We start from the raw sequence: 25,502 nt of genomic DNA on the forward strand, positions 1-25,502 counted from the left end.
TTGTTTGGCATCTTGACAGATGTTTTTTCATAATTTTTTTTTTTTTTTCGAGAGGGAGTTTTGCTCTCGTTGCCCAGGCTGGAGTACAATGGCACGATCTCGGCTCACTGCAACCTCTGCCTCCTGGGTTAAAGCGATTCTCCTGCCTCAGTCTCCCGAGTAGCTGGGATTACAGGCATGTGTCACCAGGCCCGGCTAATTTTGTATTTTTAGTAGAGATGGTGTTTCTCCATGTTGGTCAGGCTGGTCTCGAACTACAGACCTTAGGTGATCTGCCTACCTCAGCCTCCCAAAGTGCTGGGATTACAGGCGTTTGCCACTGTGCCCAGTCAACAGAATTTTTTAAACTAAGTTAATGTGAATATTCTACAATATATTCATCTATCAATTAAAAATTATGTGAGACCTTATATTACTAGAATTCAGAAACTGTGAAGTTTACTAGGTTGTTTGCTATATATAATGAAAGATGTTTGTACTAAAATATATACCTTAAAAAATCAAAATAAGAGAATACCAAAATATGTTTATATATGATAGTCCTTTTTATAAAACCGTATCAATGTAATAACTGAAAGGTAGTTTGCTCAAGTTTGCAGTGCATTGTAACAGTGTCTCTTTTCTATCATTAAAGATTCAGTATGAACACATTGACGCAACCTGTCTGATACAGAAAAAAGGGGCAGATGGCAGTCTGAGTGTAGAGAGAACACAGTGGTCTCCTTCAATCCTCACATTGTCTGTTTCTGATTGTTTATGTTTATTTATAGGTAATAATGTCTTTTGTCTCAATTGTAATTTTAATTTGGAGCTAAGATAGGTAAATTCCAAAACATATTTTTAATAATATTATATATTCTATAATTATTAAGGGTGTTTCCTTTCATTTTCAAAAATGTCTTAGCTTGCATGATAAATATGGTCACCTTAGACCATGAGTTCTTGGACAGAGACATGGCAATCTGGTAAAATTTATGAACCCTTTTGAGAATAATGTTTTGTGATTACAAAGAGAAGAAAACATAATAGGGTTATCGAAATATTTTAAAAAGTCAAATTTGTGAAGCAGTAATCATTGTACTTCGTTGCCAACTCATTAAATAACAAGATCTAGGGATAGTTAATAACTATCTTAATTTAAAGAAGACGTGAAGTAAACAACATTTCTATACAGTTGTATCAACTGTAATGTGAGATAACAATATTTACAATTTCTATTGATGAAGTCTCAGGCACTACTAATTCTACTGTAGCTTATGGTCCGCATTTAGTCTAAATAAAATGTTAATTTTCAGTTCTCTAAAAGTTAAGATGTATTCTTTTTCCTAATCCAAATTTGCACATTCAGCTAATTAAGCACCCCTAGATACACTACAGTGGTGCTTTATATGTTTTCTCCAATGCTAGAATTTTAGCTTTTTAATCACACAGATTATATTCATCTTTGTGCCTTTGGTAACAAATATAAAGGATAAAACATCTCAAAAGTTTGATAAATGGATAAATAGATACCACAAACAATAAAATCAATTAAAAATCAAGGATTTGCAAAATTATTCAGGAAAAATTCCATAATAGCAGATTTAGTATAGAAAAGTCTCCAGATGAAAGCCTGAGCTAGTGGTAGTGGTGTGAGATGTAATAACATGGACACAAAGATGAACTTTACATAGACTGGGACTTGTGCTAGAGTCCACTTTTTTGGGAGAGTTATGACCTTTTGGTGTCCTGAGTGACTTAAAAGCTGACAGAGGCCAGTCCAGACTACACAATCTTTGAAATGACATCTTGGTAATCTACAGTATTATTAGATCTGGGATACTAAAAGCTAGGTCAAAGGGCAGTTCTGACAAAGGAAAGACTCTCATCCTTTTGTTCCATAATGCCTTCCTATTTCTAGTCCCATTCTTACATGCAGAAGTACACTGGGAAGAGCATAGGCAATGTTATCCTATTTCCAGACCCATTCTTCCATGCAGAAGTACACTCTGAAGTACACAGGCAATGTTATCAGAGAAGTTACCGTGATGTTTGTTTTTTACTTGGAAGTCTTTGTTCTGGAGATCTTGGCACATTTTTTTTTTCCTTTCTGAGCTCTCAGCAATAATTTCTATGCCTTGTTGTTTTGGCATCTCCATCAAGTCTCCCATCAACGGATTGAAAATATAAACTAGGTGAAAATTTATTTCTTTATTTTCCCACTACCTACACAGAGGTTGACCTGGTGTTTGTAGAGCAGGAAAAGAATATGTACATATCGCATGTACTTCATATATATGTATTTTGCTGTATGTATGGTATCTGGAGATCTATTACACAAAGAGAATAAAATGAACTAATTTCTAGTGAGAGAACATTTAAACATCCTCCACTCTTCCAGCTTGGACTCAGCAGAAGTGCATTCTAATTCTGCTGGACAAATCCTTCTAAATACTCTAAACCCCATAAGAATAGTTGTATTTGTTCATCTCATCAACACTGATGATCTGAGAAAAAAAATTGTCCAAGTTATTTGGATACAGGGAGATAGTAGGAGATCATGAAACATAAAGAAAAAAGGACACAGTGAGGAAAGACAAGAACAGATGCTCCCCAGATGCTCATGGTGTTTAATGAGAAAGCATATTTTGTTATAATGAATGTTCTTGGCAGTCCTTGATGAGTGATTGTATCTTTTTTAAATAACTACGTTAGTAATTCGTATTGACACTCTTCATGCCAGCAAGATAAGCTATTTCAGATAATGATAAGTGATACAAAGAAAGTAAAACAGTGATGCAATAGATAGTGACAGAGGGCACCTACTTTGGGGAAGATTGTTGTAGGCATTTTGGAGTAAGTGACATTGAAATGAGACCTGAATGATGAGAAAGAGCCCGTCATGTGTGCAGCAGGGGAAAGAACATTCTAGGCAGAGGAGAGAACAGATGCAAAGTTCCTGAGTCTGGGAACAAAATTTTGGAACAGAGTGTGTATCAGAGCAGATGAAACATGTATTTTTTTTTTTTTTTTTTTGAGACAGAGTCTCACTCTGTCGCCCAGGCTGGAGTGCAGTGGCCTCATCTCCACTCACTGCAAGCTCCGCCCCCCGGGTTCACATCATTCTCCTGCCTCAGCCTCCCAAGTAGCTGGGACAACAGGCGCCCACCACCACACCCAGCTAGTATTTTGTGTTTTTAGTAGAGACGGGTTTCACCGTGTTAGCCAGGATGGCCTCGATCTCCTGACCTCATGATCTGCCCGCCTCGGCCTCCCAAAGTGCTGGGATTACAGGCGTGAGCCACCGTGCTTGGCCAAAACGTGTTTTAATAAATGGAAGAGTCTCTTACAAGGTTAGGTCATAGAGTTGGGCAAAGCCAAATCATATACGGTCTCCTAAGCCTTAGTAAGCACCTTGGATTTTATTCTAATTGTAAATGAATTAATTCATTAAATATGTTCAAGTAAAACATGCATAATCTGAGTTATGTTTTAAAAAGCCTACTTTGGATCTTTGTGGAGAGTGGATCATAGAAGACAAGAGAAAATACGGGGAGCAAGATGGGGATGCTTTTGGAATTGCCAGGAGAGAGATGATAAAGGAGCAAGAGGGATGCTGGTGCTCTTTCCTGAGAGGAGAAGAGGAAGTTGATTCAAGCAGGTAGAGGAAGCATCAAAAGTTGTGTTTTGAAATGTTAAGTTTCAGTCACTATTTGGGAAGCCTTTTCTGAAGAGTTTAAATAAATAAATAAACTTTTTAGAAATAAAACTTGGTCAGAGCCAATACAACACCTCTTTCTGAGACGCTGCATGGTAGTAGCTGTTAAAACTAGATCTGGAACCAGACTACTGACATATAAACCCTTGGCTCTCTCTATTACTAGCTATGTGACCTTCAGTACTTACTTGAATTCTCTGTGCCTCAATTTCCTCAACTATGAGAATAGTAATTACAAATTCTCTCTAATGGGGTTTTATGGACTAAATAAGTTAATCAATAAAAAAGCCTTCATAACATGCATACAGTAAGTAGATGATACACATTAAATTTGTTATGTTTATTCCTAAACTACAGAGTATTCTATTAAAATACATTTAGAATACATTTTCATTCTATGTTACTTATAGAATATTTCCTGTACTCCATGCTTGTTAAGAGTATTCTTCAGTTCTTAAAGGGACAATCACTGTTTAAGTCAATGAAAGAAGACAGAGTGAGGAACCAAGTATTAGTGGGAGGCTATATTTAGACAGTAGACTTGTGATATTTTAGTTCTTTGTGGAATCCTTATTGATGTCCTTTGGATGCCATGCAGTGAGCTCCAGAGCACTACAAAGTGAGACCTGTGACCTGTACATGTTGGAAGTTGAGCTGTCATCTGATCTCAAAATGAAACTGTCTTTTTTCCCCAGCAAGTTTAAAGTTATTGAAAGCATACATTTCCATTATTTTTTGTCTTTTCATTTTAATTCTTTTACTAAATCAATTATTACTGTAAGTATGAAGTCAGACAATTATATAACAGAACTAGAATTATTGGAATGCAAAAATAGATGTACAACTACTGTATTACTAAAAATATTGAGTTCTTAAAACATAATTAAATAAAAGAAAATCATTCAACTATGAACATGAAAACATGAGAAAAATATTACTAAATCAGACATATCTGAATTTCAACACAGCCAAATCTGCTGAAGGCCTTCTCACATTTGTACAGTTTGGTATTTTTCTAAAGAGCATAAATGAGGATTTTGATGGCACGTTGTAAATACTCCACAAAGCTAGGAGGCTTTGTGTATTATTTCACTCATAAGGTCACAAAACAGAATTATATATTTAAAAAATATGAATGCATTTTATAAATGAAAACCTAGAGTGTTTTTGGTGACTGTTTTAATAGAAGTATTGGTTCTAAACCAAGAAAATTAAGATTGCCTTTTACTCGTTTGGTCAAACTCTACCTGAACATTTCATGTGAGAATGGTTGTTAACCTGCTGAGCCTAACAAGAATGATGGAGTCTCCTTTAATTATGTCTGTGTGAGAAACTGAAGAACCATTATCTTCAAATAATTAAAGAGCTATTTTGTAGAAGAAAGTATTTATTCTTTTTATCTTTGGGCAAAAATTATAGGAAAACACAAAAAGATTTTCAAGCGTAAATAATTGCACAAAATCCATGAGAAAGGTTCAACTACAGGAGTTCTCAAATTCTTTGTATTTTTTAATTCTCAAGGACGTTTTTTCTTGATTCTACTCACTATTCTAGAAGAAAAGCTAAATTACAAGGATGTCTAATTGCACGAAGAGTATTTGCTCAAGATTTTATACTGATGTCATGTTCCTAATTACATGTGTCAAAACTCACAAAGAATTTAATAGTATTATATGTCACAAAATTACATAGAAAACTTCTGATGCAAACAATCTCTCACAGAGGTTCTATGAGATACTTTAGCATTCTGGAAATTATCCATGACAAGCTCAGTATATATAGGTGGTATATATGTTCACTGTGAGATTGATATTATTTAAAATTTCCCTCCACAAAAGGCATTTGTGTATTATAACCTAAGACTCTATTTGAAGAATTATGAATTCTGACTATCTTTCTAAGAAATGAGGACCCAGGTTCACTGGTCAAAAAAAGTGATGTACCTCTAAAAGACCAACCTTTTAAAAAATAATACATACTTATTCATTTTAATGCTATGTTTTATTGAATCATAATAAGTACTTACAAACAAGAAAAAACAAAGGCAAACTGACATTAGTATCCAATCTTTTAACAGATGTCCACAACTGTAACTCAATTGAAATAAACATATTTCACTTTCTCATTTTTTATAGGTATAATGACAGAAGATCAAAATAAGGAATTATATTAGTAAGACTGCCTCATTTATTTACTCACAGGTTTAATAAACTGAGGCTAGAGCTTGCTGTATTAATTTTTATTTTATTGAAATTTGTATTTGACCTTCCACAAATTCATTTTGCTGAATAGATTTCTATTTCCCAGCCAAGCTGGCAAAAAGACTTCTTGCTGCATTAGAATTTTAAGTAGTAACAAGACAAGTCAGTAAATAAAAATAATTAAAATGAATAGTTTATCATCTAAATGCAAACTAGTACAGCATAGAGAAAGCCTGTGCCATCTTTCCCCATTATTTACTTAACAGTTATTAATTATGCTAATGCATATCATAGTAAAGAGTGAGTAATGTTGACAACAAATTATGAATTGCAAAGACCAGTATACACTTCGGCATATGGGTATATTTAATCATACCAAAAAGTATAACTGTTGTTAAAATTCCAAGATAATTTCTAAAAAGACTTGTGATCATTTTTAAAACACCTTATTTTTATCAGTTTTAGATTTACAGAAATATTGCCCTTCTAAACCCAAAACCCAGCATTTCCTATTATTAATATCTTACGTTAGCAGGATACATTTATTACAAATAATGAAGCAATATTGATATAGTGTTCTCAACTAAAGTCTGTAGTATTTATATATCTTAATTTTTACCTAGTGTCCTTCTTCTATTACCACATGACTGTGGGATACCACATTGCATTTAATCATCATATCTCCTTAGGCTTCTCTTAGCGATGACAGTTTATCAGATTCCTTGTTACTGATGACCTTGACAGGTTTTTAAGAACACTGGTTAGGTATTTTGTAAAATGTCCCTCTATTGGGATTTGTTTGCTGTTTTTCTGATGATTAGATGGGATTTTGTGTTTGGGAGAGAAAGACTACTGTGGTAAAGTGCTATTTTCATTACATCATATCCAGGGTGTATAATATCACTATGACTTATCAGTATTGATGTTGACCTTGATCACGTTTGTCCACTATAAAGTTATTCTCACTGCCAGCCCCTCTCAGTCATACTGTATCATTGGAGGGCAGCCATGATGCTAACACTTAAGGAATAAAGAGTTACGTTCCACCTACTTGAGGGTGGAATATGTACATAATTAATTGGAATTCTTCTGCAAGAAATATTTTGATCTCCTCCCATTTTATTTATTTATTCAATCATTTATTTACATCAGTATAGTCTCACAGACATGTATGTAATACTTTGTATTACCAAATATTATTTTTTAATTTTCTTGTTCAAATCCCAGATTTGTAATTTGAATGTTGTTCAATAAATTGTGGTTCCATATTTAGCCATTTGGAAGCTCTTTCAGTTGACTCTTGTGTTTCTTTGAATCATTCCAGTCCTTGTAGGTATTGGTGTTGTTTTTCATTTGTTTATCTAATTGTTGGTGGTCTTATTTATTTGTTTCTTGAGCACTTCCTTGCATTCTAACATTATAAGATGCTCCAGTTTCATCTTGCACATTTCCGGTTCAGTCATATAATCAACCATTTCACCAAGGAGCCCTGGTTTCTTTTATTGGACAATAGTATTTTGAAAAACTGATGTGAGATCTAGATGTGTTCACTACTTCTGGGATGCCCTTGCCCCTAGGCCCTCTCAGGAAGTTTATTTGTGTACTAACTATGTATTTACACATGTGTCAAAATATTTCTATATGTAATTATCTGTTGCTATATTAAGTTAAACATGAATTCATACTTAGGTCTCTAACTCTAATTCATACCAGATGGATCATTCTAGCCTCCTTCTCTTCCTTATCTGTAAAATTCCACACTAATTATGACACACGTGGTTTCTACCATCAACTATCCTTTTACTTATATTAATATTGTTTAAATTCCACTATATATGTGCAGAAGCATCAGAATTGTTAAGTTATATTCCTGTGGGCCATACTTTTGTCAACTAGAATACAGTCCTGTCTTTACCCATGTGGGCTGCTATAACAAAATGCCTTACACTGGGTAATTTGTGGACAACAGAAATTTATTTCTCATCTTCTAGGGGCTCAAGTCTAAGATCAAGGTGCCAGCAGATTTGGTGTCAGTTGAAAAGGCATTCCTCATAGACAGTGTCTTCTCTTGTCCTCATGTAGCAGAAAGGGCAAGATAGCTTGCTTAAGCCTCTTTTATAAGGGTGCTAATACCATTCATGAGGGTGGAAACTTCATGACTTAATCACTCCCTGAAGGCCCCACTTCTCAATACTGTCACATTGGTATTAGGTGCCAACATACGAATTTTTTGGGAAAGCAACTTTCTGACCATAGCAAGTGCTTATTTCAAGTTTGTTTTGTGTTGTTTGTCTTTAGTTTTCCCCACTCATTTCCAAAGTTACTTAGGTTAGCACTTTCTTCCCCCACCCCCTTCAGTGAGGTTGTTTGATAGATTAATATGGTTAGATTTTTTCATATTCCATTCTGAAATTCCCCGGGCCTCCTTAATAATTAGCTTTTTTTGTTTGTTTGTTTGTTTTTGACTGAGTTTCCCTCTGTCACCCAGGCTGGAGTGCAGTGGTGTGATCTGGGCTCACTGCAACCTCCACCTCCCGGGTTCAAGCGATTCTCCTGCCTCAGCCTCTTGAGTAACTGGGATTACAGGCACATGCCACCATGCCTGACTAATTTTTGTATTTTTAGTAAAGATGGGGTTTCACCATGTTGGTCAGGCTGGTCTTGAACTCCTGACTTTGTGACCTGCCACCTCAGCCTCCCAAAGTGCTTGGATTAGAGGTGTGGGTTGCCTCGCCCAGCCAATGATTAACTTTTTAATTAGCATACATTAAAGTTCACTGTTTTTGATATAAAATACAATGGATTTTGAGAAATACAGACTGCCAGGTGTCCATGATAACAGTGTAATATGGAATAGTTTCAAAACCCTAAATAATTACCTGTGCTTTACATATTCAGCTCTTCCCTGCCCCTTCATGAACCCCTGGCAGCCGCTGCTCTTATTTTTTTTATTTTATTTTATTATTATTATTTTTTTTGAGATGGAGTTTCACTCTTGTTGCCCAGGCTAGAGTGCAATGGCCCCATCTCAGCTCATCACAACCTCTGGCCCCTGGTTCAAGCAATTCTCCTGCCTCAGCCTCCTGAGTAGCTGGGATTACAGGCATGCACCACCACGCCCTTCACCATGTTGGTCAGGCTGTTCTCCAACTCCTGACTGCAAGTGAACCGCCCACCTTGGCCTCCCAAAGTGCTGGGATTACAGGCATGAGGCACCACGCCTGGCCAACCACTGCTCTTTTATCATTGCTATAGTCTTATATTTCCTAAAATATCACGTGGTTGGAATCATATAGTACACAGCCTTTTCAAATTGGCTTCTCATGCCAGAAAAAAAAAATGCATTTAAATTTCATCCATTTTTTGGGGTTTCATAGTTCATTTTTATTAATCACTAGATAATATTGCGTTGTATAGATGTTCCAGTTAATTTATCTACTTGCTATTGAAGGACATTTTGGTTGCTTGCAGTTTGTGGGGATTATAAATAAAGCTGCTATAAACATTTGCACTGAGTTTTTTTTTTTTTTTTGTGGGCTTAAATTTTCAAAATAGTAGGTAAATAGCTAAGATTATGGTTACTGAATTGTATGAAACTGCCAAAGTGACTTCCAAAGTGGCTATATCATTTTTTCATCCCTATCAGCAATAAAGGAGAATTCCTGTTGCTTTACTTCCTCCCTAGCAATTGGTATTGTCAATTTTGGAAATTTTAACCATTCTAATAGATGTGTACGAGTTTTTTATTAAAATTGAAACTTGCAATTTTCTAACAACAAAGGAAATTGAGGATCGTTGCATATGCTTCTTTTGCATTTATATATCTTCTTTGATGAGATGTCTGTTCAGTTGATTAGCCTGTTTATAAATTGACTTGTTTGTTTTCTTATTATTAAACTTTAAGAGTTATTTGCATATTTTAGAGAGCAATCCCTTGTCAGATATGTAGCTTGTAAACATTTTATCTCAGTCTGTAGCTTGTCTTTCCATTTTGTAAAATATTGTCTTTGGCAGAGCAGAAGTTTTTAATTTAAATAAATACCTACTTAACAATATTTTATTTTATGGTCTGTGCTTTTGTATCTAAAAACTCATCACCAAAACTAAGGTCACCTAGATAGTACCCTAAGATTTCTTCCAGGGGTTGTATAATTTTTGTATTTTACAGTTAGGTGCTTGCTTTATTTTGAATTAATTTTTGTGAAAGATATGAAATTTGTGTCTAGATGTTGATATTGTTTCATATTGCTGCATGTATTAATGTAACAGATATCCATTTGTTGTAGAGACTATCCTTTCTCCACTGACTTGTCTTTGCTTCATTGTCAGAAATCAGTGGACTATGTGCATGTTTATTTCTGGCAACTATATTCTGTTCCATTGATCCATGTGTCTATTCTTGTGACAATACCATGTGTTTTGATAACTGTAACATTATAAGGCTGGAAATTGGGTAGTTTGAGTCCTCTGACTGTCCCTTTTCTTCAGTATTGTGTTACTTATTCTAGGTCTGTTGTCTTTCCATATAAACATTAGAAACAGTTATTAATATCTATAAAATAGCTTATCGGGATTTTAAGTGGGATGCCATAGTCTTCTCTATTATTTTTTTCTTGGACAGCCTCACTAGAGATTTACCAATTTCATCAATCCTTTTTCAAAGAACTAGCTTTTGACTTGATTGGTTCAATTTCATTACATTAATTTTATTTTCAATTTCATTAATTTCTGCTCTGTTTCATTTCTTTTTCTTTTCTTTTCTTTTCTTTTTTTTTTTTTTTTTTTTTGAGACAGAGTCTCCTCTGTCACCCAGGCTGGAACAGTGGCATGATCTGGGCTCACTATAACCTCCGCCTCCTGGGTACAAGTGATTTTCCTGCCTCGGCTTCCTGAGTAGCTGGGATTACAGATACATACTACCATGCCCAGCTAATTTTTGTGTTTTTAGTAGAGACAGGGTTTCACCATGTTGGTCAGGCTGGTCTTGAACTCCTAACCTCATGATCTGCCTGCCTTGGCCTCCCAAAGTGCTGGGATTACAGGCGTGAGGCATCGTGCCTGGCCTTTTGATTTCTTTACTTCTGCTTGCTTTAGGCTTTAGCTGCTCTCTCTCTGTTTCCTGAGGTTGAAACTTAGATTATTAGCTTTAGAACTTTCTTCTTCTCTAATGTATGCATTAGTTGCTGTTAATTTACATCCAGAGCATACCACAATTTTTGATGTTTTATTTTCATTTAGTTCAAATTTCTCTGAGGTATTTATGGACTCGTGTATAGTATAGAAATGTGTTATGTAATCTCCAAGTGTTTGGAGATTTTACCTCTGTCTTTCCCTTATTAATTTCTAGTTTAATTCCTGTATAGCCCAAGAAAATTATTTGTATGATTTCTATTATTTTTAAATTTGGTGTGTTTTGTGGCTTATGATGTGGTTACTTTGGTGAATGTTTTTGAAAATAATGTATATTGTTTTGGGATTGAATATTCTAAAAATATCAGTTAGGTCATGTTGATTGACAGTGTGGTTCAGGTCAACTCTATCTTTACTAATTTTCTGCCTACTTGATGTATCAATTAATAAAAGAGAGGTTTTGAGGTTTCCAACTGTAACAATGAATTTGTCTATTTTTTTTGCAATTCAGTCAGTTTTTGATATTCTGTTATTAGATGAGTATACATTAAGGATACTAGGTCTTCTTGGAGGACTAACCACTTTATCATTTTAATCTTCCTCTCTTGTGAAGTCTGATTTGTCTGAAATTAATTTAGCTACTTCATTTTACTTTTGATTAATGTTACCATGAAGTACCTTTCTCTATCATTTTTACTTCTATCCTATCCTAGTCTTTATATTTAAAGTAGGCTTGTAAACAAAATTTAGTTGAGAATTATGTTTTTATATTCACTCTAAAAATCTCTGTCATTTAACTGCTCTATTAAGACCATTCATATTTAAAGTGCTATTAATGTGTTCACTGTGTCTGAACTGTTTTATATCTGTTGCAGTATTTTTTTGCTTCTTTAAACTCTTCTTTTTCTGCCTTGTATAGTTTTCATTATTTTGTATAATTTAATTTGCCCCCTTTCATAGACATCAATTACACTTCCTTTTACATTTATAATAGTTACTCTAGAGTTTGCATTATGCATTTCTAATTAATCTAAGTCCACAGTAAATAACAGTACCTTGCTTTCTACATACCAGTTCTTTCCTCCAGTCCTTTAGACTATTGCTGCCATTCATTTTATCTATTCATATGTTACATACACCCAATATGTTGTTACTAATATGACTTTAAATAAACCATTATTTCTTAGGTTAATTGAGAATAAGAAAAATGAAATATTCCATTTTATCTTCATTTATTCATACTCTTTATTTACATAAATCTGAGTTTTTGAACTATACTATATCATTTTCCTTGTCCCTGAAGATCTTCTTTTAACATTTATTGTTGGGAAGTTCTCCTGGAGATAAATTCTCTTACTTTTTGTTTGTGAAAATCTTTACAAATTCTTCACTTCTGAAAAATAATTTCATTGAGTATAGAATTCTATTAACAGTGTTTTTTTCTTCCTTTCAATATGTTCAATATTTAATTCCAAACTCTTTTTACTTGCATAGTTTCTAAAAAGATGTCCTCTCAAAGTATTATTCCTGTTTATCTACTAGTAAAGTATTATTAAAGCACTTCCCACTCACTCTGGCTTCTTTTGAGATTTTCTCTTTGTCTTCTGTTTTCTGCATTTGAATATGATATGCTTAAGTGTAATTTTTTTTGTATTTATTCTGATTGGTATTCTTTGTTTTTCTTGGACCTTTGGTTTTGTGTCATTCATTAATTTTGAAAAATTCACAGTGATTATTCGAATATTTTCTCTCTCACAGTTTTGGATATTCTTTTTTTCTCCATTATTTCATCAACAAAAAGAGTCAAACAGTGTAAAATATTTGCAGAGATTTATTTTGAGCCACATATGAGTGACCACGGCCCATGACACAGCCCTCAGGAGGTCCTGAGAACGTGTGCCCAAGATGATCGGGGAGCAGCTTGGTTGTATACATTTTAAGGAGGCCTGAGACATCAATGGAACACATTTAAGAAATACATTGGCTTGGTCCAGAAAGACAAGACAACTCAAAGAAGGGAATGGGAAGTGGGGGAGGGGGCCTTCCAGGCTATGGGTAAATTTAAACTTTTTCTGGTTGACAATTGGTTGAGTTTGTCTAAAGACCTGGGATATTGAAAGGAAATGTTCGGGTTAAGACAAAAGATTCTGGAGACCAGGAGGAGACCAAGGGTCTTTTGAAATCTTTTTGTGGCTGCCCTTAGGCACAACAGATGACAAATGTTTCCTAATTCGACCTTTAAAAGATGCTGGACTCTTAATCTCCTCAGTTTTGGGAGGGTCTGGAAGAAAAAGATCTAGCAATGTTAATAGAGATTCTCTACACATGCAAATTTCCCCCCACAAAGGACAGCTTTGCAAAACCATTTCAAAATATGGGGTAAAATATTTTGACTTTCTTCTTTGTTACATAATGTCATGCAGGAGACACATTGGAAAGTAAGTCGCAATATATATGGTTCAATAAACCCATCTGATGAGAATTTATGGTTTGTAGAACAAGACTCTCCAAACCCCTTAGATAGGAATTTGGGCAAGATAAAAAAATATCAGAGCTAGTCTTCAATTTCCTCTATTTTAATTTTAGCTTAAGGAAGTTCCTATTGACAAATCTTTAAGCCCAGTGATTCTTTTCTCAGCCGTGTTTGTTCTGTTAATAAAGCCATCAAAATAATTCTTAAATTCTGTTATAAATATTTTAGAATTTCTAGCATTTCCTTTTAATTCATTCTTAAACTTCCCACTGCTGTGTTTACATGCTCCATCTTTTCCAGCTATGTCTACTTATTTCATTCGAGCCCTTAACGTGTTATAGTTACTTTAAATTCACTGCCTACTCATAGTAAAATTTTGTCCTATATGAATATAGTTCTGATGCTTGGTTTGTCTCGTCAGACTGTTAGGATATATCAGCTAACAGGAATTGACTAATTAGTAATTAGATCTTTGTATAAGGTTTTGTTTATCTGGAGGAATTGGCCTGTATTGAATGTTTACTGTAGGTTTAGGTATAGGTATCAAAAACTGAGTTCTAATATCTTGGTTTTCCTGTCCCCTTTTGTATTTGGGCTTTTCTAATGACTCCTCTTTATATAGAGTCTATGGCTTTCAGCTCTTTCAACTCTAACACACCGTTTTTATACTGTAACCCTATTGCTATGATGGTAAGGGATGGGGGAGGGGGAGCATTATATAATTTTAAGATTAAATCTTAGTCTTTTAGTGGGCTTTGTTCTTGGAATGTAGCCTTCATAAGTTCCCCTTCATAAGCCTCACCTCTTTGCCCATCCCAGCTCCCTTAGGTGAGACAGATAAGCTAGAGTAGACTAAAATCTTTAGGAAAATGCCCTTTTGCCAACTTGGATAAGACTCTAGTAAAGTCTTTTTCTGTTGACAGTAAGTCTTTGTTATGGAGAAACTTCTAGGCATATTTTACAAAGGTTACTTTTTCTCTCCCTATGCCAGAACCATGAGGGGGTTTTTCTTGGATTTTCTTCATGATGACCTGGTATGCTTAGTGTAGAATGGGGGCTCCCTAAGACTATAGCTCCAGGAGTTTCTGATTCTCAGCTTCCATCAATTCATTAAAGTTATCATTTAAGTGTTTTTACCTGTTCATGATTGCTACAGTTTCTGCTCTAAGAAAAGAGACCTTGGTTTGGGACTCTCTGGATTTTCATATCTCTCTAAAATTCTGAGCAGTGGTTTGCTCTGAAATCTCAGTTTTCTAATGGGTCCAAGAAAAGATGCAGATTTTCAGTTTGTTCAGCTTTATTCTTGTAAGGACAAGAATGACAATCTTCAAACTTTATATAGGATGGAACTGAAACCAGAAATTCCCTATAGTCATTTTTTATACTTTATTTCTAGAGTAGTTATATTAAATAATTTTAAAGACCTGAAAGTTAATAACAATCGGAAAGACAAGAGTGTTCAGGATTTTTAATGAAGTGATATATTTAACGAAGTGATACATTTGTGATGTATATTCATGTACATTAACAGTTTATTAAGTAATAATAAGTAAATAATAATAATGGATATTTGACAAGCAAATCAAATTCATCTTACAACTACATGAGATAAAATTTTTTATTTCCATTTTATAGATTAACAAAGTGAGACCAGAATTTTTGTTCTTAACCACTAATTATTTTAACTCCTGAAAGAATATTAAATTTCTGTCTATTTCAGACATTTGGGAAGGCAGATAAATATATGTTAAAAAGAAGTTAGCCAAATTAAAATGGATTTATTAATTAGATCTCTTTGCAATCAGAAAATATAATATCTCAGATTAAGCAAGTGTGTGTATATATATATATCAACAGTATATATATATACACACTAGTGTATATATACGTATCCTTCTGTTCTTAAAAATATAGGCAAAAGAATAACCCTTAACTATTTTTTTTAAAAAAGTTATTCCTTGGCATCTATGTTTCTCATTATTAATATGAATTATTTTACTTGTTGATATTTTCAAGACATCAAAGGCAATAAAGTAGAATACATGGCATTGTTATGTAGATGACATCCTTAACACAGAAATGATAAATGCTATCTAGACTTTTGTTTTGTTTTATGACCAAATGCAGATAAATCTTTCACAACATTTATTAATATGCTATTCAATTCCCATATCTATGTTCTATAAAACGAAGTGTTTTAAATTTAAAAAACTTTTTGACGGCAAGCTATAATTATAATAATCGAAGTCGTTTTCCCGTAAGTAAATTATTTTCAGAGTACAGAGTAGATACCAGGAAAACACAGTGATCTATTGTCTCTCATGTCTACAGTTTGTTCAACAAGATATTTTAAATTAAAGCTTGAAAAATGTCTCTGCTGGTATTTGAAATAATTAGCTGTGAAAGTCATGGTCCAAGACCCTTTTAAGATTTAGATTTTAAGTGCTTTTTCTTCTACTTGTCAAGTCTTGACATTTTATCATTTGGTATTCAAGGAAATTGAGACTATTTCCTCCTCCGAACACTGTAGACAAATTATATTTATGCTAGATAGCCAATATAATGCAAAGCAACCTGGTTTTGATATTTAAAAGTATTGGCACTTCTGCCTGAAAAGATGCTTGCTTACCCACATAAGAACCAATATCCGTATGTAAGTAAAATAACTTGTGAAATACTTTTTTAGAATTAAATTTTCCAGTGGAAAATATTATATTATACATTCAGCCAGTAAATCCAATTCTCTGTTACAAATTTCTCCTTGTAAGTCTTAGAAATCTTAAATGTATTGTCTCTCAAACTCAGCACATCTCTGTCCTCCTCTGTCCCTTCACAATGATTAAATAACCTAAGAAGATCTCATTGAAGGTAATATTGTATAGTTTCTTTGTTTTTTTAAATAGTACACCTGTAGAATGTAAGCTCTTCAAGGGCATGACACTCTGCTTTAGTCACTGATAAATCCCAAGTACCTAAACAGTGCCAGGCACACATCAGATACTTAATTAATATTGGTTATATGAATGAGGGCCTCCTTCTACTTGAATATGATTTCCCTCAGAACTGCTGTTTCTTTTGGCTTACCACTCTATCTCTAGTGCAAGAGCAGGCATTCAATAAATATATGTTGAGTGGGCAGCCAAATGGTGGATTGAATAAAATTACATCAGCACTAAAATACTGGTGCTAGAAGGGGAATATGGTATAAATATCCCCTTCCCTATATCTCTAGACAACATGTCTGACTTACCAATCATCCATTTTACATGTTAGGTTGTGATACTCCTGAAGAAAAATAAGTTTGTTCAATTTTTTATGATTTACACTGGCTTTATATTTTCATTAAATATTTCCAAAGATTGAATGAGCTTAAAACACCAACTCAGCTATTAGGACAGACAGGCAAAAAAACATGTTTGTTTTGAGTCTTTCAAGTACAAAGTTTGGATATTTCAATTGTCTTCACCATTTAGGACAATTTTCTTCAGATAAAAATTTAAAATCATCACTTCAGAAGTCATTTACAATTCCAACAAACTAAAAGTAGTGAAGACCTAATTGAAGACAATATTGAGCTCTTATCTACATTTGTGCACATGTGGCTGATGCAATAATGATTTGGTTTTTGTGAACATGATGATAACTATAGTCAAATTAAGCATATTTATGTAGATGTATTTTAGGAATATGAAACAGATAACTTAGCCATGCTATTATCCAATCATTTCTTAAGTGCATTATAATTTTATATACTCAGTTGTGATTCTGGCTCTTGTACTATCAAGCTGTCTATTTTGTTAGTAGATATGTGAAAGCACCTGGGTAACATACAAGTTGGAGAAAACTAACACTCTTTCTTGGTTTCTTTGTCACTATCACCCTTGTTGTGAAAAAAGATCATAGCTTTTTCTACCTAATCCCCATTTCATCTTTCTGTATTATTTGTTTTCCTTTAGTCATAACACAGTGAACTCAGATTAATAAGAAAATAGCATCACAGTTTAAGATAATATTGATTATGGAGAACAACCGAGAATACTGTGTGTTTTCCTTGACAAATTGATAGGGTGGAATTCTAGAAGCACCATACAATATCTTTCTGAAGAAAAATTCAACAGGTTGTAAAACCCAGCCTCAGTGAACCCAGAAAACCATAAGTGTTTGAATCACCATCAACAGGGGGATGGACGATTCTAGAAGGTTAATATAATATGTGCCTTTTTTGAAATAATCTTTATTGCTTTTACGTTTCTACAGAAATGCTATCCACATTCATAATAATTTGTGGAATTTGTGTGTGTGTGCGCGCGCGCACCCTTAGGAATCACAAAGAGAATACTCTTCACCCTTAGGAATCACAAAAAGAATACTTGGAGGAAAAAAAGGTTACCAGAAAATTTGTCATTTTTTTTTTAAGATGCTGAACTTTTCACTATTTCTACAAGGTATGCAGCTGCATAGCAAGCAGGGATACAGAGGGCTTTCCTGCTGAGCTAACAGGTTTCTGTTTTGATGGAAACAAGTAAAAATTATAGTAATTTTGAGGGTCAGTAGCACAACTATCCTACATCATATGCTTAGATGGAAATTTTGTTTGTCAGCTGGATTATAACTACTGCTGAGTTCTTAACCCTACTTAATATCAGGCAGGATTTTACCTGGCACTTTCAGTTCATTTCCTTTAACAAAATTACTCTTAATAATGTTATTCTTTATTCTCATGAGAATAGTTTGCTACTTATCTCTCTGGGGTTTCTTACTAACAGAAGCTTTTATTTACTAACAATTGATTCTGGCTATGTTATTGAAACTTAAGAAGTAATAATATAGGAGAAAAGGGGATCAATACAAGATGTTTTTTCTTTCCTTTACAGCTACCCAGACATTAGTCATATCTAAACAAGGTGGCATCTTCAGAAATTTCTCACAAGCACACCAAAAAAAAATCATAGAATGAGGGTGATCTGACCTCTACCTGTGCAAACAAGTGATGTTTAATCTTTCCACCCACCAAAGAATGAACATCTCATTAAAAAGTAGTTTCAGAATGATGGAAGCAGGAAGCAAGAGATGTAAGAACTCTTACAATGTGTTCTTTATTCACATTAATATAGTTATTTAATAGCAAATGTTAGTGTGGGTGTGATAGCAACTTTTTCTTACAAATAAATCCCATATGGAAATATGTATCATAAAAGTGAGCATCACTATATGATAAAATTTCACCCTGTAATTTGTGTGGTCAGTGTAAAAGATGTATCATCCAGATAAATGATCTCATCTGGGATGCTGAGGATTAAGGCATTCAGTTTTTTGGGTTTTTTTTTTAATCCTCAAAATAAAATCCAAGCATTATTTAATTACCATATACCAGAACTGACTTTGCCTCTGACTTTTTCACTTTTGCAGCTCTCTTTACCACCCCGTGTTGTCAATGTTTGTCTTTAACTAGCTATAATGATCTACACACCCACCTTGGGGAATTACTATGCAAGTATCATTAAAATGGTGCATGAAAAATCATTTTGTGCTCTCAGACTGTCCAGATACTGATATAAATACAAAGGATAAATTTGCGAGTTCCAGGTCTTGGTAAACTTCATCAAGTTTATACCAATAAGAGATAATGCCATCAATTTCTGAGGCAGAGAGTGAATGGGAGTCATGATTAAGACTATGACATAAGCTTGGCCTGAGTTTTCAGACTAGTAACTGAAGGTTTGATATGCCCCAAAGACATAATCCAGCACAATATGTTTTGCAAATATTTTAATAAGTTTAAAATTTTTAAATCAAGATTTTACATAACACTCATTTCCAGATTCTATTGAAAAATTTTAAGATCTAAATATAAGAACTACACTCCTTAGTACATCTTTCTGCCTGCTTCACACATCTGAGATCCTGATCCTGTTTCAGATATGTTTACAAGGCAAGAGCATGGACTGACTAGAAGTTTTAGCAACTGATATCAGTTCAAGGCCTATTTTATTTGGTCAGTATCTTAAAATTGTTAACAATGACACATTTGAGAATTTATTCAGAATGTAAATAACAAGATAATTCTTTCTACCAAAAAATTTTATGTTCTAATACTAATTTATCAATGTTTGTACATATACAAAAATACAGAAACTCCTCTGTAGATTGTTTGAGACCCATTGCATGTTCTGTAATTGAGTTCTGAGGAAGGAAAGAGATGTTAGAAGAATAATAGAAAAACCTTAATTTCCGCATAATATTTTATTCCATTACTCTTCAGCTAGAGAGCCTTTCTTGACTTCCTGTTGCTCAGTGCATAGAGTTCAGAGACCTGTGTATGATTTTTTTGTGTGGCTTTACCTGATCTTTCTTGGTTCATTTCTTAACATTTTTCTAAGTGATTTTATCTAATAAAGTTTGAATAAATGAATAATGAGAGAATCAGAAAAAGTCTCCACGTTTGTTTGGTTTTATAATTCATAAGATTTAAAGACAGACATATTTGGATCAAATTCTAGTTTGCCACTTAATTAGTTATGTGATCTTGAAGAACTTATTAATGATATGACCTAAACCTTTCTAAACTCCAGTTTATCACCTGGTTCTTAGTTTTCATGTGGATAAAATTACATAAGAATATACATATGTTTTCTCCTTTTTCCCATACAGTCCTCCATACAGTTAGTTTTCTGGTAGTGTTCCATTTGCTTAAAACATTTCCTAGGTGTCTTCAATATATAAGAACTTAATCATGCCTAATATAAGAATCATACTCATCACAATATTTTGTTAACATCTCCTGTAACAGAGTTTCAACCACATAATTTATTATTTGTTTAATGATTTAAGAGTTCTCTCTGTGACTATGTTAAGATTTTTCAAGGGCAATGGAAATAACTCAAATATCAAAAATAGCAGGGATGATGAAAACAATTGGCATTTATATATCAAGTTTTGATAAACCAAGGGCTTTCACACACTTTATCATATATAAGATTTACTACTCAAAAAGCCTTGTAATGTGGGTAAGGTAAGTATTGTTCTTGTTACCCTAATTTCATATGTGAGCTGAGAGACCTAGAAGACCTAGAGGACATGCCAATTTTTGCCTATAGTTAGAAACTCTAATTTATATCTTCTGCGCTTTGAATCCAGCATTTCTCTACTACATCATATTTTCTTCTAAGGAACAAATAGAATCATATGTATATGGTTGATTGTGACAATAAAAGTTCATTGATTGATTTATGAAACCTAAGATAGGTTTTAGAATACAGATAATCTTTTCTTCACAGAGTTTCACAAATGTGTACTTTTATTGTCATCGCATTTGTAGTTATGACAAATAAGTTTGCTCTAATTTAGAGATAAAGAAACAAAGTTTTTTGATTCACCAGGGATTTCCAGACCAACAGCCCTTGGGAGGTGCTTTAAGATTACTAAAAGTTTATACCAGTAGCAGGCATCGCCAGAGCCCATCCCTCCCTAGAGTAGTACACCCTGGTTTTCATATCCCTTTGAAGACTGTTCTGTCCCCAAAAGGTGCTTGTGTCACATCCCTGACTCCAAAGGGTGTTTTAATTTGTTCCCTCTGGTAAATACGTTGCTCTTGAGTAATGTTTTATCCTTGGAAATAGTTTCTTTTGACTTATCTAAAAGGATGTTAGTTTCAATGGACTCTGGGATCCCAGCCCTCATTATTACATGTGGTTTCTACTTAATGGATTCTGTCTCCTCTGTCCCTGATATTTTTTCAAGTTAATTATTTGTAGCAATATCACAATGAATAAAAAGTCCTCAAGGTGAAAAACCGGAATAGTGCCCACAAATAAATGGCCAACCTAATTATGGGTCTGAAATATATGCCGCAAGAAGGTACAATACTGTTTATATATTAATTTTATAAGGTCGTAGATAATGGATCTGTACTATTGTAATCAAACAGAGGACACATGGTACAATCCAAAAGAGAAGCAAATGGGTCCGAGCACTGGAGATTGCTCATGTAAAAGGAAAGGTCAGAATACTTATGCACCATCTACTGGATGGTTAAGCTTTCAAAACCAATGTAATTATATACAAATGAACTGAGATTGATTTAGATGTATTTATTAGGTATGCAAGCATACCTAGTCTTTATATTGGTCATTAGCCCTCAATATGAAAAAGATTCTTCAGTAGATTGTGGTACATTATATGTTAATGAATTTGACTTCTTTTTTTTTTTTTTAAAGGTGACTATTGTGTCACATTCCAATTCATACGGATTAGAGGTTCTCAACCCATAGAAAGCCTCAGAATCACCTGGTGAATTTGTTAACATACAGATTTCTGTCTCTCTGTTAGTTTCTGATTTACTAGACCTGAGTTGGGAAAAAGGAATTATTTCTAATAAGTTTCCAGGATGGCCGAGTGCGATGGCTCACGCCTGTAATCCCAGTTTACTCAGATGGCTGAGGCACGAGAATTGCTCGAGCCGAGGAGGTGGAGGTTGCAGTGAGTCAGAATTGCCCCACTGCACTTCAGCTTGGGCAACAGGGTGAGACTCTGTCTCAAAAATAAATAAATAAATAAATTAATTAATTAAAATAAAAATAATAATAATAATAAAAAGAACTGGTTCCCAGGTAATGCTGATGCTGCTGGTCTATGGGTAGCATTGATACCGATAAAAAAGATATTAGTGTAGCAAATCCCGCAGATACCCTTTATTAAAGCAGTTTCGGATGGTCTGATTTAGCCTGATTCCCCTACCATTATAAAGTGTTCTGTTGATACTAACACACCTTGCTAGAGCACTAATAGTGGCTGAGAATGTCTAACAATTTTTATTTGAGATTTATGTTTTACATAAAATAATACTTGCAAATAATTTTTAAAATCTCATCATACTATGAAGACTATGGTGGTAACCAGCAATCCTCTTGCCCACCTTCCCTGCTTGCAATTTCTGATACCCAGGGGCAACTACGTCAATCTTTTGTTTTCATTCTGTCGTATGACTCCATATTTATAGATAACGTGTATATTACTGTTCTCTATTTTTCCTATTTTGGTTTTATCTACTGCTTTCCCATTAAAGAAAATATCTATTTAACTGTCTTATTCCAGTCTTTCCCTCAACCTCCAGTATAGTTATGTTAGTTAAACCAATATTCCGGTTAGATTATTCATATCTGAATCAAACAGTGTGCTATGATTAGACTTTCTTTTTTATACATTGTTTTTGTTTCTTATAGCCTTATCAATTGGCACACTTTTCATTTGCTTAGTTTTTAACATATATCATTCATTAATTCTAATCTCTTTGGAAGAACTGTAACTCTCATTTCAAGTTTTTTTTAAAGGAAAGAAGTTGTGTGTGTGTGTGTGTGTGTGTGTGTGTGTGTGTGTGTGTGTTTTCCCCCACAGAGGCATCGTTTCTGGAGCTTCTCTCCATTCCGTTATGCAGTGGGACTGGAGGATCTCTGAATTTGCTACTATTTTGCCATCTCTCTGCAATGTTGTATTTCTTCCCTCTGTCTCTCATTTTATTTGTTTGTTTGTTTTTCTGTCAGTAGGGTTCCTTTGACCTTCGTTTTCCAAACTGTCTCTTAATTTTTCTCTCCCTGATATCACATTTTTACATTTCAGGAACTCTCTCTGATTCTCTAAATGCTTCTTTTTAAAATTTCTGTATCTCTGAAGGAACTTTTCTTAAAGTTCTTTAAGAAAATTAAATTTAGAATTTTTGAAGTTTTTATCTGCACCTTATATTGCCTCTGTTTTCTTCAAGTTTGGTATGCTTTTTGTTTCTTTTTGGCCTCTTAATTATATGTTAAAGACTCTCCGAAATCCCTGGAAATCCTTTGCTGCCTATTCATACTCATGAGTGAAGTCGTGAAAATAGTGACATGAAGTTCTCTGTATACAGAAGGGCTTGCTAATTAAGCTATTTCCCACATGGTTACTGGGTGTGGACCTAGGAACCAGTAACTGTGTCTCTTCCAGTTGATTTCAATTCTCCAAGTAGAAATTCCTCCATCTCTTATGTAAGGATGTCAGCTGTGGACTGGCAGCTTTCTGGAGGTCTAGTAAAGGAAGATACCTTCATTAACAATGTTTGATACATAGGCTAACATGGAACCATGATTTTCACTGCAGTTTGACAACCTTATATTCAACTGTTTCTAGTGGCCTGAGAACATACCATTCACGCTCCAGTCTTCCATGGGTGGGAGTACAGTGGATGGCCCTCAGAATTCACTCCCTTGTTTGAGTGGAAGAGAGAACCCAGAAGAGTCTAACTGCCCCTTATTAAAAATGGTCAATCTTTATCTTTTCACCTTTAACCTGACAATCGGATATATAAAATGTCCCCAGTTTGTACATATTTTGAAAATTCAGTGCCATAAAAAATACTTCCTTCCCAGTAGTTCCCAGCTATTTACAGAAACTTTATGTGAATTCTAATATCATCTTTCCTGATGCATCTGATGCTTTATTGTCGTTTTCATTTGACTTCTGGAGAGAGTAAATGTTAACTTTTGTGTTCAATTAACTTTTGTTCAATCTGCATTATATTACTACTTATTAAGAATTTGCTATCTTACATGTATCAAAATAAGGAAAATAGAGTGTCCCTGGTACCCAGAGAGAGCTCACACACTGGAGTTTACACAAGAATACCTCCATGTTTCATGCACTGTAAATGCATGGCTGAGACAAAACATGGGTTATGCATTTCGTATTCATTTGATTCTTTAATACTTTCTATGCATAACTGAGTTCTAAAATTTCTAATTATAAGATGATCAATTCAAAAAATGCTTGACTTTTTAAAATGTTTGCTATATATTGCCAAACCTGTACTTTTCCATTTTCTTTTACTTTCACTATGTCATTTTCTATTTACTTTTCCATAACTTTTGTTTCATCTTCCTTTAAAAAATTATCATCATTCCTAATATTTTATATAAATTCACCATAATCTTTGTATATTTGTCCCTCTTTTTTTCTGAGCTCACCAATATTATGAGCAACAAATTCTTTGAAATATGTAGATTATAGTCACCTGATTGGGAAAATATTTTCTCTGATTTTAACTACCTTTTTTAAGGAAAGAATATTATGCCCCATTTTTATCCTTTCAAAACAAGTATATCTTTTATAAACTATGAAGATAGGCTAAAGGTAGATAATTTTTCAAAAGCATAATGGCTATATTATCTAAAACTAAGAAATAAGACATTTTGTATCTTGAAAAGTCTGTTAGAATAAAATTACCTCACTGAAATTATTCATTTTTTGGCTAAATTGACTTTTTCTTTTTGCTTTCTAGAATTTTATTTTCTTCATTCAGTTGATGTATTACTTATTTCCAAAAAAGAACAAAAGCAAAAATAGTATGTAAATTTGAAAACACTTATTTTACATTATCTTGACTACAAGATTGTGAAGATAAATTTTATTCAAAATGATTATTGTTTCTTATTACCAGAAATAAACACCACAAAAAGGAAGTAGCTTCAGCAATGTACACAGAAATAATTTTCACGTTGACATGATAACATATTAGACTTTGGAAAAGCATGAACTGTATTTTGTGACTATAGTTGATGAATGGGTGATAATTTTAAGTATAAGTGTAAACATGCACTATGTTTCCAGAAATCTAGATGAGAGACAGTATTTAATAGTTTTTAAGAGCACAGTTTTGGTCTTAACAGAACTGGTCCAAGTCCTGGCGCTGCCACTGTGGTTTACCTCAAGTTATTTTAGTTATTTGATCCTCAGTTTACTCAGCAGAAAAATGGGGATTTACAACCCGAGGCTATCATAAGGATTAAAAAAACTTCTATACGCAGAGTATTTAACATAGAACCTGGCACATAGTGAGCATTCAATGAATGGTTGCTAATGTTACTATAAAGCCGTTCAGATATGTTTGATCAAAATAAATAAAACTGTACCAATCCCAAACAAAATTAATTCAATGCAACACCAAAATTGGTAGCACCATCAATATTTACACTTTGGG

At 33.8% G+C, this 25,502-nt stretch overlaps 1 protein-coding gene across 2 annotated transcripts in view; it reads left to right on the forward strand.

Annotated features, from left to right (window-relative positions):
* The window catches only part of GALNTL6 (polypeptide N-acetylgalactosaminyltransferase like 6), a 1,218,179-nt gene that overhangs the window by 381,020 nt on the left and 811,657 nt on the right, over positions 1-25,502 (forward strand). The window lies entirely within an intron of this gene.

The sequence above is a fragment of the Macaca mulatta genome, chromosome 5 (genome assembly GCF_049350105.2).
Source record: "Macaca mulatta isolate MMU2019108-1 chromosome 5, T2T-MMU8v2.0, whole genome shotgun sequence".
Lineage (NCBI taxonomy): Eukaryota > Metazoa > Chordata > Mammalia > Primates > Cercopithecidae > Macaca > Macaca mulatta.